Below are 20,064 nucleotides of genomic sequence, written 5' to 3'. Positions count from 1 at the left end.
CTACTTTTCTTGAGACCAATATTAAAGGTATTACTTTCTCTTCTTCTAGTAGTTATCCTGGAAGTTTTCACATGTATATTTAACTTTAAACAAATCTAAAGTTTATCTTCTTGCACAATTAAAGAACTATAGAATGTTTTATGCTGCTTGCCTTCAAATGATACAAATGATGTTTATTTTAGTTCTTGTTTAACATCACAAATAAGGCATAATTTTATTCCTTTCCACATTCTAACATTGTTTATATTCATCCATATTTACTTTTCTTCCCTTGCTATCTTTCCTTTAATCTGATGCCTCTTTTGAAGCTTGTTTTTCTTCTTTTTGAAGTACAAACTTTGAAGGTTTCTTGGCACTAAATACTATTATTTTTTGTTTTCCTTTAAAAATATATTTATTTAACCCTTGTTCTTGAAAGATGGCTTCTTTGAATACATATATTCTAGATTGACAGTGTTTTTTTTAGTACTTACTAGTCCATTGTCTTCTTTTCTCCATTTTTGGGGATGAGAAGTCAGCTGTCAGTCTATAGGCCTTTTGACAGTAATACGAATTTTTGTTTTCTGGGATTTATTATATTCTGCACCTTTCAGTGATAACTTCAGTAATACCTTTCAGTGATTTTGAAAATTTTTCAGATAATGACCTTTTAAAATATGACCTCCTTTTCTCTAGTCTTTCCATTTTCTCCTTTTGGACACCAATTAATTATTGTTAGACCATCTTGCTCTACACTTTATGACTCCTGACTTCTTTTTCACGTTTGTTGTTTTCTGTCTTTCTTGACTGCTATCTTGGTAATTAATTAAACCTATCTTTCAGTTCACCATGATTGTCATAATCTCTATATAACATACCCTCTAATTTTTTCATAGTTTGTAATTCTTATTTATTCATTTATTATTTCCAAAAGTTCCATTTGATTTTTTTTCCATTTTTTTCTGACCAATTTTGATAGTTTCTTTTAGGGAGAAAGAGGATACCTTTTTTCATACTTTCAATGCTTATTTCTTTAAATATGTTATCTATCCTAATTTTTTTTCTTGCCTATGTTAATTCCAACACTGATCATCTTTATGAGTCAGTTCTGCAATCTGGGTTTTGTTGTTATTCTTGTTTTATAATCTTAATCATGGTGGCTTGCTTCTATACATTATGTAATTTGTTACTGTGAGTACATATTTCATGGAATGTTATTCCTCACAGACCTGAGTTAAAGTACATTCCTCAAAAGAGGATTTTACTTATACTCTGCACTACTAAAACACTGGACTACTTTCAACTACATTTTTGGTTTGCAATATTTTTTTGGATTATAGTCACATGTGAATTCTGGACCCAAACTTATGTGCAGATGGGCTTGTGGGTAGAAATTCTTTGGGAGGCCTTAATCTACTTTATCCAGAAAAAAGCAAACATTCCAACCTTGCTTTTTGAAAAGCAGATTTATGGTTTTATTTTATTTTTCCTAAATCACTTATGACAATCTTGTTTTAACTTATGGGTTCCTAATTCAACGTCCCCTCTGAGAAAGTCCTAAGTTTTGTTTACTGTTCTTTTGGGTGCATAGTTTGTTAAATCCTAAGTTGTAGGTCACCAGAAATTGGTAGATAGTCTTAGAAAAAATACTAATTTTCCTTCTGAACTGTATTTTCCATCCTTTCAAACCTCTGGAGATTTCCTTAGTTTTTATATTTTATTCAGAATTTTAACGAATTCTGTGTCAGAAAGATTTCTTTGGTCATCTATTTCATCTGGAAATAAAAGTCATGGGCTGTTTTTCTAACCCCTGTCCCATGGACAAAACAGCAAGTCAGGCTATGCACTTTATGGGGTGAGTGCAGTTCCAGGGTCCTGCCTTAAGCAGGCCTGAGGTCTCAGTTCCTGCTCCTGGGTGGGTATCAAAACACTGGTCCCAGCCCCTAAGATCCATTTTTTGTTCTAATACCAATTTGGATATTTATCTCAATGCCTGATCACCTCACTTTTTTTTTTTTTTTTTTTTTTTTTTTTTTTTTGAGGCAGAGTCTCTGTTGCTAGGCTGGAGTGCACTGGCGTGATCTCGTCTCACTGCAACCTCCGCCTCCTGGATTCAAGTGATTCTCCAGCCTCGGCCTCCCAAGCAGCTGGGACTATAGGCACATGCCGCCATGCCCAGCTAATTTTTGTAGTTTTGGTAGAGATGGGGTTTCACCATGCTAGCCAGGTTGGTCTTGATCTCTTGACCTCATGATCTGCCCACTTCAGCCTCCCAAAGTGCTGGGATTACAGGCATAAGCCACCGTGTCCGGCCACCTCTTTGTCTTTAAATTCACTCTTTGTGGCACCTTGTAATTATCTTTTATTGCAATAAAATACATCTCCATTTTTATTTTTGTTGTCATTACCTTTAACATTTCTATCTGAGTCACAGTGAAGCATCGTCATTATGAGGGCAGTCTCTCAAGCTGGATTTCCAGGCTGTCCTGGCTCCACAACTCTCTAGTTGTAACATCTTGGACAAGCAATTTAACCTCTGTGTGCCTTACATCTCTTCATTGATCAGACAGGCATAATCACCATGCCTGCCTCTTAGAGTTTCTGTGAGGATTCAATGAGTCAATCCACATAAAGCACTTAGAATAGTCCCTGGCATATGATCTGTGTGATCTGAGCATTAACTAGTATCAACAGCGTGTATTTACGCCAAGAGACTTTCTGTTTCAGCTCAGGCTTTCCCAGGCGGACCTCACTCCCTCCAGGTCGAGGTTCTTTCCATTATACCATGAGGTCTACCCAGGGATAGGAGAGGGGTTAAGTCAGGAGATGTGTGAGATTTGGTGGGGTAAGACAGAGATCTCCTTCCTAAATTTGAGACATAAGGTAGAGGCTTGATTGTTGAATGATAAAGGCAAAATTCTATTTCATATAATGAGCCAAGTGTGATGCCTAGGGCTAAATTTAAGGGAGCACTGTTTCTCAGGGTTGTGCCCGTGGCATCCATGCACTGGTGTAACCTAGAGAGTTAGTACCCCATTAAATTTTGCTTGCTAGGCTCCTCACTGGCCTCAGCCTCATCTGACCGTGATCATCACCCTGGTATAGTGAGAGGATCAGAGAGGTCGTAGCTTATCCAAAATTATACTTCTGAAAACCGACAGAGCTATGATTGAAACCCAATTTGCCTGATTCCAGAGAACTTGCCCTTAAATATTGGGTGCAACTGCTTTGAGTCTGATTGAGGCAGGTACCATAAAAACAGAGTGAGAGTATCACATGGAATTTGTTCAAAGAGCTGGGACCAACTGGTGGACAACACACTTCAAGAAACAAGACTTCACTGCATTGAGTGCTCGTCTATCAGGGGCCACATGTCAACCTCAGCTGGTAGAAGGCAGCGGCCTTACCTCCCTGGTTGCCTGTCAGCCCCATCCATGGCTCCATCCCCTTTTGTTCCATTCATCTTGGGTGGCATTTAGTGTCCCCCCTGGTAGAATACACCTGCAAGTCCAGGGGAATAAAAGTTGAAGTCAGGGCCTGGATAGATTTGGAGGGTAGTAAAAACTGGTCTCAGCCTGGCACGGTGGCTCACGCCTATAATCCCAGCACTTTGGGAGGCTGAGGTAGGCGGATTGCCTGAGGTCAGGAGTTCCAGACCAGCCTGGCCAACAAGGAGAAACCCGTCTCTACTAAAAATACAAAAATTAGCCGGGTGTGGTGGCAGGCACCTGTAATCCCAGCTACCCAGGAGGCTGAGGCAGGAGAATTGCTTGAGCCTTGGAGGCAGAGGTTGCAGTGAGCTGAGATCAGAATGTTGCAGTGAGCTGAGATTGTGCCATTGTACTCCAGCCTGGGCGACAAGAGAGAGACTTAGTCTCAAAGAAAAAAAAAAAAACAAATTGGTCTCCAAGTTTGTGATAGAATGGACATATCAGTAGAAATTAATTGACCACAAATTAGATTAGAGGAAGGGCAGAGCCTGAACAGCTCAGGACTTATGTCCTTGTGTCCTTGGTGGAGACTAGCACAGTGCCTCATCTCTATTTAATATTTGATTGGCAAGTACTCTTATTAAACACAATTTGAACCTTTTCCTCTTTTCTAGGAGACAGATGAATTTCTATCTATACTCAGTATGCTTAAGATTTACTAGAACACAGGCACAACTAGATAAACTATCCTGTGAAATTCGCCTGAATGTGATAAAGAACTCTGCTACTCAGTGGTAGGGCTCAAAAAACAGTACCACACAATGAAAGCCTCAGAAGCAAACATTTTTCTGTGACTTTCTCCCACCCTTCTGCCTCTGACCCCTCATTCTTCCCTGAGACTACCCATAGAAACTAGAATCTCTCTTCCCCAAGGCAGGACATAGAAACCAGAACTTTTTCCTCAAAGCCAGCCATAAAACCTAAAAATAGTATTATAACTTCCCTCTACCTTTCTGTGTAAAAATTGGCCATAAAGAAATTATATGGCTTACCTTGTTTGGTTGTAGGTCATAAGACCCTAATTCCAGAGGGCCCTACCCCATACCCAGAAGGGAGAACAATTGCACAGAGAATCTAAGAAGAATCTAGACAACCCTCGCTGGATTTCTCCACTCCGTCTGTTAGCATTCAGTCACATGCCTTTTGTCCAGTCATATTTCTGCATGACTGTCCATACTTTGTTGAAGCTAAGCACAAAATGGAAAGTTTCCCCTGTATCTTCGGGTCTTCATTCTGAAGGCTCCCATGTTATGTAAAACTATGATCAAATAAATATGCATGCTTTTTCTCCTATCAGTCTGCCTTTTGTCAGTGATTTTCAGTGAACTTTCAGAGAGTGAAGGGGAAGTTTTCCCTTGGCCCCTACATCAGTTTCCTCAATACCTGCCATGCAGAAAATCTAAACTAAGATGTGTCAAACAACAAGGTATCCAGTTGGTAGAGGAGCTCTTCCTGAATGACACCGGGGAGGTGTTGGCTAAAGATCTATTTTAGACTTTCAATTAATTAACTGAAAGCAGGATTCAGGAGTGTGAAGGGAGACTGGCAGGTGTATTCTACCAGGGGGAACAGCACATGCTGCCCAAAAAGAATGGAACAAAAGGGGATGGAGCATGGGTGGGGCTGACAGGGAATCAGGGAGGTAAGGCACCTGCCTTCTACCAGCTGTGGTCAACATGTGGCCCATGATGGATGCATACTCAATGGGGTGAAGTCCTGTTTCCTGAGATATGTTGCCCAGCAGTTGGTCCCAGCTCTTTGAACACATTCCATGTGATACCCTCTCCCTGTTTCCATGGTACCTGCCTCACTCATACTCAACACAGCATCACCTAGTGTTGAAGCGCAAGTTCTCTGGAGTCAGGCAAACTGGGTTTCGATCACAGCTCTGTGTGTTTTCAGAAATATAATTCTGGATAAGCTATGACCTCTCTGATCTTCTCACTATACGAGGGTGATGATCACAGCCAGATGAGGTTCAGGCCAGTGAGAAGCCTAGCGAGCAAAATTTAAGGAGGCACTAACTGTCTAGGTTATATCAGTGCAGGGACGCCATGGGCATAACCCTGAGAAAGAGTGGTTTCTTAAATGTGTAGCATTGGGCATCACACCTGCCTCATTCTAGTGGAGGAGTGACTGGTGATGATTAAGTCTACCTCATAGAGTTGAGATGAGAATGAAATAAAGTCTTACAAGGAAAGTTAATTACAGAATGCCTGATACATGGGAACTGTGAGTATTCAGGTACCCTCCTCCTTCCTTACCTTCCTAACCCATTCCCAGCATGTACTACTCTCATCACTCAATGGGGAGGTGACCTGAGGAATCTGTTAGAAAGTTCAAGCCTTTTGAAGGATAAGAGAGTACCCGTTAGAAAGAAGAGACCCTTGTCCTTTTCAGAGCGAAAAATGAAAGGGGGCTCAAAGGGCGGGCCCTCTGGGTAGCTGACATTTGCAAACAGTAATATACATTGTTGTATATAGAAAGAAGATGTTTTATTACTTTCTTTTTTTTTTTTTTAGACAGAGTTTCGCTCTTGTTGCCCAGGCTAGAGTGCAATGGCGTGATCTGAGCTCACTGCAATCTCCGCCTCCTGGGTTCAAGCGATTCTCCTGCCTCGGCCTCCTGAGTAGCTGAGATTACAGGTGCCCGCCACCATGCCCAGCTAATTTTTGTATTTTTAGTAGAGACGGGGTTTCACCATGTTGGCCAGGCTGGTCTCGAACTCCTGACCTCAGGTGATCCACCCAACTTGGCCTCCCAAAGTGCTGAGATTACAGGCATAAGTCCTTGCGCCCGGCCACATATTTTCAAATGGTGGTAACTCACTACTGCAAGCATTGATGGCTCCTGCTCAGTTTCCATTCCTCTCACTCTTTTCTGGGAGAGACCACCCTTCACAACAGAAACTGAACAGAACTGCCTGCTTTCTCAGACTCCCCTTGCAGATATGGCAAGAATATATAAATCTGCACAGGCCAGTAGGGCTAGAGAAGAAGTTTCAGGATGTTTCCGGGAAGAATTTTCTTTTCTAATGAAGAGAGAAGCACTTAGGATGCCTCAATGTCACACAGCTGGGCAAGTGGTCCTGCTCTAGGTTTGTTTAACTCATATCTGTAACTATTAGTTACTGATATGGTTTGGCTGTGTCCCCACCCAAATCTCATCTTGAAGGATACTCCCATAGTTCCCACGTGTTGTGGGAGGGATCTGGTGAGAGATAATTGAATCAGGGGGCGGGTCTCTCTCATGCTGTTCTCGTGATAGTGAGTAAGTCTCACGAGATCTGATGGCTTTATAAGGTGGAGTTTTTCCTTTGCCGTGCTCTCTTTGCCTGGTACGCCTTGCTTGCTGCCGTGATTGTGAGGCTTCCCCAGCCACGTGGAACTGTAAGTCCAATTAAACCTCTTTCTTTTATAAATTACCCAGTCTCGGGTATGTCTGTAACAGCAGCGTAAAAACAGACTAATACAGTTACTTTGTGAATGCTTGTAGTACCGGAATTTCGGAGTGGAATGCTAATTTAGAAGTTAAGCTGGGCACGGCGGCTCATGCTTGTAATCCCAACACTTTGGGAGGCGGAGGTGGGGGCTGCTTGAGCTCAGGAGTTCGAAACCAGCCTGGGAAACGTGGCGAAACCCATCTCTACCAAAAATACAAAAAATTAGCCGGAGTGGTGGTGTGCACCTATAGTCCCAGTTAGGAGGGTGAGGTAGGATCGCTTGAGCCTGGGAGGCCGAGGTTGCAGTGAGCCAAGATTGTGCCACTGCACTCCACCCCGGGTGACAGAATGAGACCCTGTCTCCAAAATAAATATATAAATAAAATAAGAGTCCCTAGGAAGCAAAAGTTTGACTCAACTGTTGTCTTTATTTTTTAAAAATTGTTTTATTCCCCTCTATAGTTTCTGAATTCTTCTTGAAAGATAACTTTGTCCTATCAGATCTAGTTAAGAGGGACAGCTTTTGAGAGGCATGGTAGTACTAATCAGTCAGATCTGGAACCATGAGGAAGGACAGGAAAAACCAAGAAGCAAAAGGTTGAGCCCAGTGTGGGCCCACCTGTGTCTTCTATCTTGTTCTCTGTGATTGTGAGGTTGGTATCATTTCTGTGAGCTGGAGGCTAGCAGCTGAGCTGTCAGCAAGCTGCCCCCCTTGGCCCCAGCCTAGAGCAAGCACTGGGGGGTTTGTCTGCAGAAGCAACTGCTGAAAGCAATTGTGGGACACCTTCAAATTGACAACACGAGAGATGGTGCAAATTAATAGTGCAGTGCCTTCATCTGGGGTGTGAGGGAGGCAATGAGAGAGAATAATCAGTAAAACTTGAGCTGGGTGAGGTCAATTATAGAAGGTAATATGGAAGACGTAAGCTTGGAGATGGGAACTCAGAAAAATCACAGAATGGTTTTCATCCAGGAAGGGATATTGGAGATTTTCACATTTGGTGTGTTTCCATCCAAATTATACTTTAAAGGAGACACACCTTTTTTGTCAAGGACTCAGTAGCCAATCGTTTTGGCTTTGTTGGCCATAAGTCTGCGTCACAACTACTTGGCTCCGCCACTGAGGTGCAAAAACAGCTGTAGATAATGTATAAATGAACGGGCATGGCTGTGTTGCATTAAAGCTTTATTAACAAAAATAAATGGTGGGCCAGCTTGGTCTGTGAGATGTAGTTTGCCAAGCCATAATATAGGATCCTGGAAAGACAGCTACAGTATCTCTTCTTTGCAAGGCCCTGTCCAAACCGTGGAAATAAATATAAAGAAAAAAGTCATGGACTGGCCTATTTTTTTTTTTTTTTAGGATTTTATAGTTTCTTCCCTCCGGCTACCACCACTTTTTTTTTTTTTTTTAATCTCAATCACCATCACCACCAGTCCTTTGCATTAAGCGTCTTCTATGGATTGACTCCATCCTAGGAGCTTTATATGTTATTTTTAAACTTCAGTCTCACGACATAGGTATTATCTCCATTTTACTGACTAAAGAAATCAGAGCTGCAGCTTGTCCAAAACTCTGGAGCTCATAGGTGCTAAAGCTGGAATATAAATATCAGTCTTTCTTATTTCAAAGTACCTGCTTATTCTAGGAGGCATTACGGATTCAGAAGAGGGAATCCGGACATAGCTTCTTGGAAGTGGATTCTGGCATTGTGACTTTGGGCAAGTGATCTAACTTTTCTGTGACTCATTTTCCTTATCTCGAAAATGGAGACAATAGAAGCACTACTTTGGGTATGTGATGGTAAATTAAGTGCATCTCCTCAACATCCTACAATGAACAGGGTAGCACCTTGATAGAGTTTGGATATTTATCCCTGCCCAAATCTCATGTTAAATTGTAATCCCCATGCTGGAGGTGGGGCCTGGTGGGAAGTGTTTGGATCATAAGGTCATAAGCTTGCTGCTGTCTTTGTGATAGTGAGTTCTCATGAGATCTGGTCATTTAAAAGTGTGTGGCACCTCCTCCCCCGCTCTCTGTCTTGCTCCTGCTTTCACCATGTGAAGTACCTGCCCCTGCTTTGCCTTCAGCTCTGAGAAAAAGCTTCCTGAGGCCTCCCCAGAAGCAGATGCTGGTGCCATGCTTCCTGTACAGCCTGCAGAACTGTGAGCCAATTAAACCTGTTTTCTTATAAATTACCCAGTCTCAGGTATTTATTTATAGCCATGCAAGAACAGACTAATACACACTGTCACCCCAATAAGAAATAATGATCTGGCTGTAAATGTCAATATCACCAAGGTTTAGAACTATCACTGCAGTGTTTTGAACAACGAGGAGAAATAGGGGGCAAGAGTGATGTATCTGCTCTCAGAGTTGTTTAGGGGTAAAGCTAGGACAAGAATCCATTTCTATAGCATCCATGTCCTGAACTGTTTCTCCTCCCCTACATTGCCACAGGGACAGCTGTGCAGTGAGTAGTGGTGATCCAGATAGTGGAAACTATATGTGCAAAAAGATTGGAAGCAGGAAGAAACAGTACAAACTTTTAGTCTGGGACAGAGCAACCTGACTCCCTTGATTTGGATAGTTAGTGTAGGGGAGTCACGAGGAGCAAGTGAGAGAGGTGGAAAGGGGCTCTTGGTTAAAAGCTCAGAGTTTGTGAAGAGGCAATAGGGAGCCACGGTGGGTGTTTGAGCAGAGGAGTGATGCCTAGCTGTTAAAACCAGGGAGGATCTGGCTGTGCAGGAAGAGACTGGCATCTGTTAGATTAGCTGGCAGGGGACTGCAGTTCTCTTGTCTGAAGGCCTGGGGCTCCAGACAAGATGGACAAGGTGGGGGAAGAGATGGGCTCTCAGACAGCTAGTGGAGGGGCCTCTGTGTGGCTCATAGATGGTACATGCGCTGCCTTCAATCAGAGCCAAATAGAAGCTGATGACCTCCGACCATGTGTGCCAACCTTCCTCTGCACAGCCCCAAGTGATTCGGTGCCTGCTAATGAGATTTTCCGGAGGGCCGTTAAAGATCATTAAAAAGCAGTTTTTGCAAACCTAATATTAGCTTTTAAGTAGTTAGCAGGGGTGAGCCCTCGCCGCTCAGTGTTAACCAAAGCAAGTGATGACCTGCCACTCAGGAAACAGAGGGAGGCAATAGTAATCCTTCAGGTCCCGAGGACAACGGGGGTGCTTCTGAGGCAATTCTATTCCATTTATTTCTATTTGATCCACAAAAATGTTCTTTGGACAATCTTTTCATTGCTAGAAATGTGCTAATCACTAGAGAATACTAATAGTGATGATAGTAATAAAAGTAGAAAATGTATTGAGTACCTACTCTAAGGAACTATACTAAGTGCTTTATATAAACACTCTCTCTAATCCTGTAACTCAGCTGCAAAGTAAGTACAATTAACCCTGTTTTCCACATGAGAATTTTAAGATGAGAAAACTAAAATCCAGATCCTTAGAATCTCACTATCTAATGGGCCAAATGCTTAAACAGATGAATGTTATATGCTAAGAGTGGAAATATGCAGTCATACTTACTAACATTTATTGAATGTGCCAGGTACTGTTCTACTTTTCTTTCCAGGTAAAAGCTCATTTATTTCTCACGAAACACTATAGGGTGGTTACTATAATCCCTGTTTTCCAGATATGGAAAGTGAGTCAGAAAGCAGTTATAACAAACTTGCCTAAAATTAGACAACTAGTCAGAGGACAAGAAGGATACAAACTCAGTTATCAAGTTAGTTAATTGACTTAACATTCATTTTATTTACCTATGTTACTACATAAGCTTAACAAAAATAATTATTTGTGAAGAAGGTTGTTGAAACGATTTCAACTATCTGATCCACGTAAAATATTTAGCAGAATTCCTGGCATATTTTGCATGATTTATAACAGCCTCACCTGGGCTGTTTTGTTTCCTCTTTATTCTCAGTGCCCAGAACATTGCCTGGCACAAAATAGATCCTCATTAAATATGTACTGAATGTGTTAAAATGTCAGCTATTGTGATTATTACTGAGGAAAGAGGACGCATAGCTTTACATCATAATGCATGAAGACATTTGACGTGGCAACAAAGAGTAAGTTGTGTTGGAGTGAGAAAAGACAAGCATGGAGGGGGGACTTCTCTGACTTACATAATCTATAGAATGGCTGAGATGCTGCAGGTGCAAAACAGCATCCCAAGCTTGGGAAAGTTATCTTGAGGTGTCTGGGGGAAGAGATGTATGCGTAGCAGAGGTGGTTACTATAGAAGTCAACACGTTTGCTAACAGAGGAGGTGGGAACCTGGGGTAGAAGAATTCTGTGCTGAGAAGAAAGGCTGGGTTTCCTCTGCAGAGGTTGTGTCTCCCTATGGCCTTAGGAGAAAGGCAGCCAGTGAGAGGAGAAGAAAATAGGAAGGGTATCTTTGGAACTGGAGAGATTGACTGAGAAGTCCAAGGTGGAGTTTCAAAAAGGAGGTTATCAACAATGTCAGACACTGCAGAGTTCTATTTTAGGATTCAGCTGCACGGGGGATAGCTCCAATATCTGATCTAGGGTAGCACATATAAACACGTGTTGTGTGAACTTGCTGAAGGTCACAGCGTAAGTGATAGGTTCAGGGCTTGGACTCCAGTGTTTAATTCCCACGCCTCTGTTCTTAACATTGTTTCTATCCTTATGTCACCTCTCAATGCCTCCCTTGACTTCTGAGCTTGCAAATCCCTTGAGCAGACCTCTCCTTTGTGCCCTTGATTCTTCCTGGAATGCTCATTCTTCTCTACATATATTAGATCATTTATTTTTGTAATTTTTAAAAGGATTGGTCTTTTGTTATTAAGTCATAGCTGATTCTTCCCAGCTGTAAGTCATTACATGTATTTTCTTATTTGTAATTCTTTTATAGCACTGATCTCATTCTGCCCTTTGTTTTTTTGACCCACCTGGGACCCTTTAGGGCAGGATGGTGTTCTTTATCTTGGTGTCCCCCATGATACCTAGCATAGTGCTTTCGATGTAGCATGGGATCAGTAACACTTGTTAAGTTGAAATAAGACATAAACCAAGTGTATTTCTCTCCATCTGTTGCCTCCAAACTGGTCTTTAGAGATTCCTGTCGTCTATAGATCTAACATTTACATAAAATTTAAAGGAGACTCTAAAAATACTCTTGGGCAAAGAGATGCATGAAAGAGTGCAAAAACGTATATGTAGATCAATAGGGCACTAGTTAAATAAACTTTGATATAATCACAGCTGTAACAAGGAATATGCTTATAAACAGCTATGGAGTGATCTTTAGATTATATTCTGGATTAAAACAAGTAAATTAAACAGTGGAGAAAAAGATGCATGACTTAAAGTGGGGTGAAGAAATAAATTATATATGTATACCTATATTTATGATGGGAAGATAAACCAAAAGGACAAGTAGAAAACGTATTACATATCTGTAAGGTCAGTGAAGAGACAAGGGGGATGGGGAAGAAGCGAAATATCTCTGAATATACCTTGCTTTGTAGATTCAACTCTGGAAACAGGAAGATGTTTTACATAATCACAAAGCAAAATCAAATTTACAAAATAGCTATTTGTAAAAATTGAAGTCAAAGTGAAAGAAATATGCTTAACTGTGTGTGTTGGGATTATGGTCTAACCAAATAGAGAATTATTTCAAGTGATTTCAAAACACAGTAATTTGACTGCATCTCTAGTGGGATGTACTCTGTGGATAAAAATATCTATAAAATAAATTTAAGCATCTGCAGTAGTCAGTGTTGATATAGTGTTGATATCTTGTTGATTATTCTGATACTTTTTTTGTGTACATTATGAGATAAGTACTTACTGAGAACCAGAATTATTAGTGTAAAGGATATAAAAGTGTCAGATTGAAGAGATTAAGTGAAAATTCCATAGTGTTGAATTTGATTTGGAACTCATTAAGCAATTCATAATAGATTTCTTCATTTAAACCAACAATGACAACAAAACCAAACCTGTGTTCCAGCCCAAGCCACTGATATAGCCTAGATGCAGTGACCAACCCTACAACAGTGAACTCCCCTAGTGATTGTAATGTGGTCTCTAAATACCTTTCCCAGTAAAAGCAACTAGGAATCTCTAGAGAAATATCTAATTCTAGATCTGGGAAAGACAATAAGATATACCTGAAATCATCTTCCTGAAACCCAGGAAGCCATTATAACTATGGGAATGTGTCAAGAAGACATGGAAGTCACCTTCATGAGGCATTTATTGGCAAAAAGAGAATAACTACAAAATATATTTAAATCTGTATTCATAATGATATTTAAGCCCAAACAATATTTTTATTTTTGATCAAATCACTCTTTTATCCAAACCTCTGCAATGGTTTCCCTTTTCACTCAAAATAAAGATCAAACTTACAAAACCCCAAGGCCTAACTTGATTCATCCCCATTCATTCTCTGAACTCATCTTCTGCTATTCCTTGCTCACTCTGGTTTAGCCCCACTGGCCTCATTCTCATCAGTGGACATGCCAGGCGCCCTCCCATTTCAGAGCCTTCACACTGGCTGTCCCCTGTGCAGAGATGTGCTTCCCTCCAGGTAGGCACATGGGTCACCTTTACTTCCTTCAGAAATAGTCTCAAATGTCACTGTATTTGTTTCCCAGAGCTTCCGTAACAGAGTACAACAAACTGAGTGGCCTAAAACAATAGAAGTGTGTTTTTTGTTTTTGTTTTTTGAGACAGAGTCTCGCTCCGTCACCCAGGCTGGAGTGCAGTGGCTGGATCTCAGCTCACTGCAAGCTCCAACTCCCGGGTTTATGCCATTCTCCTGCCTCAGCCTCCCCAGAGTAGCTGGGACTACAGGCACCCACCACCTTGCCCGGCTGAAATGTGTTCTTTCACAGTTCCAGAGCTTAGAAACCTTAAGTCAAGTTGTGAGGACCAGTCTCTCTTGGAGGCCTTTAGGGGAGGATCCTTTTTTGCCCCTTCCATCATCTGGTTTGTTAGCAATCCTTGACATTCCTCTGCCTGCAGCTGCATCACTCCAGTCTCAGCCTCTGTTGCCATACAGGCATTTTTCTTTTCTGTGGGTCTCTGTGTTTTCAGGTGGCATTTTCCTCTCTGTTTATATTCAAATTTCTCTCATAAGAACACTAAGCTGGGTGTGATGGCTCACGCCAACATATCTGCTGACTCCATGTGCCCAAAGTATGACTTAATAAACTTACACTTTTTGGCTCATGCCTGTAATCCCAGCACTTTGGGAGGCTGAGGTGGGTGGATCACCTGAGGTCAGGAGTTTGAGACCAGCCTGGCCAGCACGGTGAAACCCTGTCTCTACTAAAAATACAAAAATTAGCCGGGCATGGTGGTAGGCTCCTGTAATCTGAACTATTTGGGAGGCTGAGGCAGGAGAATCACTTGAACCTGAGAGGCAGAGGTTGCAGTGGGCTGAGGTAGCACCACTGCACGCCAGCCTGGGTGACAGAGTGAGAATCCATCAAAAAAAAAAACAAAAACCAAACAAAAAAACACCAGCCATTGAATTTGGGGCCAATGACTGCATCTTAATTTGATTACAACTGTAAAGACTATTTCCAAATAAGGTCACATTCACAGCTACCTTGGCTTAGCTCTAGAACAGTGTCTTTTTGGGGGATGGAGTTTACCCACTACAGTCATTTTTAAGTGAGACCTCTGGCCACCCCCATCTAAAATTGTGGGCCCTCCCCTAACACCCTCACCTCACTTTCCTCCTTGTTTCCTTAACACTGACCAGCATCTAACATGTATGTTTTACTCATTAAAAGGTAACTCTCTCATCCCACTGGAATACGAGCTCCAGCAAGGCAGGGAATTTTGTATCTTTTGTCCACTGCGGTATCTCTAACTCTACTAGGTACTAAATAAACATTTGTTGAATGAATGTTGGGGAAGGCTAGGTATTTTGGCTATGGGTACACAACTTCCTTTCTCCTCTTGGCAGATTCATGTTGACCTAAGCGTAGTTTTTTCCCCGTATGAGGAGCAACATTTGTGTAAACCAAAGAATCCCTGCAAATAGCTACAATTATCTTTATTTTACTATTTTCTCCTAGATTAGTGTGTTTTGTGTCTACCTACTGCCTGTTCTTAATGCGTTTTCTCCAAGATTTTTAGTTATCTTAGGAGATTCTTGACTTCGATTTCATGAAAGGGACAGAGCAGTCACTGATGAGGCAGGGGGAGCAAAGATATCATTAAATCCTCTTTCTGATTCATAACTATCACCGGCTCTTGTGGTGGAAAAAGCTCAAGCTTTTATCGTTCTTGTCTGTCTTTATTTCCACCGCCACCCTTGATTTCTCTGCACCAGTGCTTTCTGAAATCCATTAGTGGGTAGAAAAAACAATTTACTGGAATGTTACTAGGATTCTTAAAATATATAATAGAAAGGATAGAAGATACTCAAATTGTGTCAGGTCATTTCAAAACTTTTATTTCAGGTAAGTGCATGTGTTTGAGTATGTGGTGTGTTAGGTCTTGATATAAAACACTGTTCTAGATAGACAGTCTATCTCCCTTCCCTGACTCTTAAGTTTCTCTGTCTCACTCTTCTCCCTCTTCCAGCTCCCTCATCTGAAACACAGCAAGTCATTGTTAGAATGGACACTTGGGGCACTCTGTCTCCTCACTTAAGTATCTTAATGGTGCTCCTTGCCATTCTAGCGTAAGCCAGCACCTGACCTTGCATATCAGTGTGCACAAGGTACATCTGGAGAGATTGTTGAGCCGTACTTCCCAGGCCCTCTCCACGTTAGGGACACTGACTTGGTAGGGCTGCATTGAGGCTCAGCGTAAGAATTTTTAGCTGACTCCATGGAGATTCTGATGCAGAGTCAAGAATCACGTTTTATAAATACCTGGTTGCAAGAGGAAACAATGAAATCAATACGGGTATTTATATGGGTATGCCTGACTTTCCAATGTTACCCATCCCTACTGGGATCCATACCTAACTTGAGGTTGACAAACTTCACATCTGAGGAGATGAAGATGACTTTTTCCATTGAGGCAGCTTCCTTTTCTTCATGGAATTGCTAATTCGTTATTTCTTCCTCTTTCATTAGGAAAATTTTACTTGCACTGGCTTGTAGAGAACTTATTCCCAAGTTTTCCATCATAATACCATTGTGGCTCTGCCTTAAAGATTTTGCACTGCGTGATTGTCCAATGATTGAGGATTTGATAAAAGTCTTGTGAAAAGCAGAACCACAGACCACATGGCAGATTCTATCAGGAAAATGGGATGTAAACATTAGGGGGGTGTTCTTGTCAGGCTTGGGCATTTGTTTTCCTCTTCCCCCCCCCCCCCCCCCCCCAACAGAGAATTAGATTCTGGTATCAAAGCAAAGCACCAATGTTGGAAAAAATATCTACCCATTTTAGGCTTAAAACTTTGCAGGGCAGATGGCAGGACTGGTTAAGATAATGACTGAGCATACTTCCAGATCCTCAAAAGTATTACATAAATACCTTATACTGGTAACTTTATGAGTATATTACATCTGCTTCAATGCTTCATGGTCTAATTAATGCCCTAGAATTCCCAAACTCTTTTATTGATTACTTATTTATAGATATGTTACCATTCATAGCACAGTGAGGAGTGCCGAGCAATGGCTAAGACTCATCTTGGATATCAAATAATGGAAACATATATCACTGTCTCTTAAAATATGCCAGACACCAGTGTAAGCAGATGACATATATTGATTCATGTAATCCTCCACAGGCCTAGAGGTGATGACCGTTAAACCTGTTTCAGTGCTGAGGAAACTAAGCACAGTGAGGTCAGTAAATTACTCCAAGTTATAGAACTTGTGGCATTGATACTTGAACCCAAATAGTCTTATTCCGGAGTCTGAGCTATCATCCACTAAACACATTTCCTCTTAATGGAGTTTACAGCCTAGTTAGAGAAAAGGACAGATTTTTTCTGCAGGGTAAACAAAGGAGCAAGCATGTTTTTCTCATAGATGAGGGGGAGTCATAAAAATATAGTATTAATGGAGCATGTTCCTAACCAGTGTTAAAGTTTTTATATTAGAAAATGTATAATTGATTCCAGTGGATTGTTACCTTTCTGACAAGATGGTTAATAGTAGATCATAGATATTTAGAGTTGTATTGGGGAGTTTTGCTCCCATTTCTGTTGGGTGGATATGAACTAGCTGGACTCGGTGAATCTCAGTTGGGCTTACTCATGTGTTTGCATTCAGTTGTAGGGTTGTTGGGGATTGGTAGGTTGGCTGGAGGGTGGCTAGTGCCAGCTGGCTTCATATATCTGGTAGTTTACTGGCTAGGAGCAATAAAGGTGATTGTGCCACGTGTCTGCCGTCATCCAGCAGGCCAGCTCAGACTTCTTCACATGGCGGGCTAGCCCAGGCTTATTCAAATGGTGGCAGGTTTCAAGAGAAGTGAGAAAGGGCAAACCCCAGTGTACAAGTCTTTTGAAGAAGAATCTGTGGCCTCCTTTGTGATCTGCCACAGTTTTCCCTTTGTAAAATTGTTTGTTTCACCCACATGCTTGTCCCATCTGCAAACCCTCCAAAATATTATCCAATTATAGCATCAAGATTAAAGTCTAGGATGTACCCAACACTAGAGTAGTTAAAAATATAAAGCAAACACTAATAGATCTAAAGGGAAAGATAGATGGCAATACAATGATAGTAGGAGACTTCAACATCCCAGTCTCAGTAATGGATAGATCGTCCAGACAGAAAATAGACAAGGAAACATTGGAGTTGAACTACACACTAGACCAATATACCTGACATTTGCAGAACATTTCACCCAACTGCTGCAGAATATACATTTTCATCACCACATGGAACGTTCTCCAGAATAGACCATTTCTTAGACCACAAAACAAGTCTCAACAAACTCAAAAAGATAGAAATTATATAAAATATTATATAATATATATAATTATGTTATATAAAATATAATTTCTGAGCACAATGTAATAAAACCAGAAATCAATATCAAAAAGAACCTTGGAAACTACACAAACACATGAAAATTAAGCTGTTTCCAAATAACCAGTGGGTCAGTGAAGAAAATAATAATAAAATTAAAACATATTTTGAAAACACGAAAATACAGTATACCAAAATCTATGGGATGAAGCACAAGCAGTGCTAGGAGGGAGGTTTGTAGCAATAAATGCCTACATCAAAAAATGGGAAAGACTTCAAATAAACAATCTAATACTGCACCTCAAAGAACTAGAAAAACAAAGCAAAAACAAAATTAGTAATAGGAAAGAAAGAATAAAGATCAGAGAAGGAATAAAATTGAGACTAAATACAGAAGATCAATGAAACAAAATCTTTTTTAAAGATAAATTGGTAAACCTTTGGCTAGAAAAGAACCAAATATAAAAATCATAAATGAAAATGAGATATAACTGAGACCACGGAAATGCAAAGAATTATTAGAGACTATTATAAACAACTATATGCCAACATATTGGATAAATTCCTGGACACATAAAACCTAAAAAGGCTAAACTATGAAGAAATAGAAAACCTCAAGAAGCCAATAGTCAAAGCTGTAGCAAAATGTCTCCCATCAAAGAAAAGTGCATGACCTGGTGGATTCCAATTCTACTCAATCTCTTCAAAACAACTGAAGAGGAGGGAATACTTCCAAACTCATTCTATGAGGTCAGCATTGCTATGATACCAAAACCAGACAAGAACACAACAACAACAACAAAACTATAGGCTAATATCACTGTAAAACATAAATGAAGAAAAAATTGTTAAGTCTAACAAACCAACGGCACATTAAAAAGATCATTCATCATGATCAAGTGGAATTCACCGCAGGGATGCAAGAATGATTCAGCATAAACAAAATACATTAACAGAACCAAGAAAAATAACCATGTGATCATTTGAATAGATGGTGACAAAACATTTGATAAAATTCAACAGCCTTTATGATAAAAACCTCATCAAACTGAGTATAAAAGGAGCATACCTCAAAATAATAAAGGCGATATCTGACAAATCCACAGCTAACATTGTACTGACCAGGGAAAACTTTCCTCTAAGATCTAAAACAAGATAAGGACGTCCACTTTTACTACTCTTATTGAGCATAATGCTGAAAATCCTGGTCAGAGCAATAAATCACACGAGAGAAAGAAATAAAGGTCATCCAAATTAGAAAAAAAGGTCAAACCCTGTTTGCAGATGACATGATCTTATATTAAGAAAACTGTTAAGACTCTACAAATAACTTAGAACTGATAAACAAATTCAGTAAAGTTGTGCAGTAAAAAAACCCAACACACAAAAATCAGCAGCATTTATATACACCAACAGTGAGCAATCTGAAGAAGAGGTCAAGAAATCCCGTTTACAATAGCTACAAAGAATATAAGACATTTAGGAATTAGTTTAAGCAAAGAGTAGAAAGAACCCTTAGGATAATGGCCTCTAGCTCTGTATCCATGTTGCTGCAAAGAACATGATTTCATTATTTTTTAAGGCTGCATAGTATTCCATGATGTATATGTACCAGAGTTACTTTATCCAGTTCACCACTGATGGGCACCTAAGTTGATTCTGTCTTTGCTGTTGTGAAGAGTGCTGCAATGAACACACAAGTGAGTGTGTCTTTTCGGTAGAATGATTTATTTTCTTTTGGATAGATATCCAGTAGTGGGATTGCTGGTCAAATGGTAGTTCTATTTTAACTCTTTTGAGAAATCGCCAAACTTCTATGTACAGTGGCTGAATTAATTTACATCCCCACCAGCAGTGTATTAGTGTTCTTTTCTTTACAATCTTGCCAGCATCTGTTTTTTAACCTTTTTTTTTGTTTTTTGTTTTTTTATACTTTAAGTTCTAGGGTACGTGTGCATAACGTGCAGGTTTGTTACATATGTATACTTGTGCCATGTTGGTGTGCTGCACCCATCAACTCATCAGCACCCATCAACTCGTCATTTACATCAGGTATAACTCCCAATGCAATCCCTCCCCCTAGCTGTTCCTAAGTGAACTAACATAAGAACAGAAAATCAAATACTGCATGTTCTCACTTATAAGTGGAAGCTAAACATGGAAAAATAATGGACACAAAGATGGTAACAGTAGACAC

Source organism: Papio anubis, chromosome 16 (assembly GCF_008728515.1).
Source record: "Papio anubis isolate 15944 chromosome 16, Panubis1.0, whole genome shotgun sequence".
Lineage (NCBI taxonomy): Eukaryota > Metazoa > Chordata > Mammalia > Primates > Cercopithecidae > Papio > Papio anubis.
This window is presented reverse-complemented; position numbering follows the sequence as displayed.